The following is a 1,313-nucleotide window of genomic DNA, read 5'->3' on the forward strand; positions in this document are numbered from 1 at the left end:
AGGTCAGTCTATGATCAAAACAATTACAATGTGAAAGAAGGTAAACACATAGGAACAGAGATCCAGGTGGTGAGAAGTTCAGGGAGATTACAGGATAAAATAGACTATATAAAATTGAAGGAAAAGATAATCGAATATAATGTAATTTCAAATAAAATTAATACTTCACAAGATACCAAGAAAATAAAAATCCAAGAACATGGAGATATTAAATACATGAAGAAACTGATAAGAAAGAACACAAAAAAACATGAACTGAACACAGGAAGACATGCAGAACAAAGAAACCAGCAGCAATACAAAAAACAAACATAATGACAACAACTAGTCCTGGTGTATTGTTGTGGGTTAATGGGCCAGACTGCAAACCTGTTTGAACTGCGAGGTCCGTAGTTCAAGCTCACCAGCTTCTCCACAGAAACCCTATACAGGGTCGCTATGGGTGGGAATTGACTCACTTAACAGCATCGATGATTGCACTGAATGTAAGCAGATTAAATGCACCAGCTAAGAGACAGAGAGTGGCAGAATGGAAAAGAAAACAAGATCCTTCAATATACTGTCTACACGAGACACACTTTACACACAAAAAACAGACTAAAAGTCAAAGGATGGAAAAAAAATATACCAAGCTAATTGCAATAAGAAATGAGCACAAGTGGCAATACTAACTTCTGATAAAATAAACTTTAAGGTTAAAAAGCAGCATAATAGATAAAGATGGACATTATCTCATGATTAAAGGGGAAATTGAACAAGATGACATAACCATAAAAATATCTATATTCCCAATGAAAGAGCACCAAAATATATACAACAGATTCTATTAGAATTGAAGAAATAGAGGACTCTACAATTATAGTGGGAGATTTTAATACACCACTTTCGAAAATGGATAGAACAATCAGAAAGAAATTTGACAAAGACACAGAGGAACTAAACAACACAATCAGCCTACTGGACTTCAAAGATGTGTACAGAGCATTCAAACCAACAACAGCACAATATACTTTCTTCTCCATTGTACATGGAAAATTCTTCAGAAGACACCATGTGTTAGGCCATAAAACAAGCCTCCATAAATTTACAAAGAGCAAAATACTACAGAGCATCTTCTCAGACCACAATGCTATCAAATTAGAAATCAACAATAGAATGACCAAGGAAATAAAGTCAAATAAATGGAAACCGAATGACACTCTGATGAAAATCCACTGTGGAGTAGAAGAAATAAAATGTGAATTCACAAAGTTCCTAGAAGCAAATGAGAATGAAAACACAACATACCAAAATCTTCAGGATACAGCAAAAGC

This window comes from Chrysochloris asiatica, unplaced genomic scaffold (genome assembly GCF_000296735.1).
Source record: "Chrysochloris asiatica unplaced genomic scaffold, ChrAsi1.0 scaffold00002, whole genome shotgun sequence".
Lineage (NCBI taxonomy): Eukaryota > Metazoa > Chordata > Mammalia > Afrosoricida > Chrysochloridae > Chrysochloris > Chrysochloris asiatica.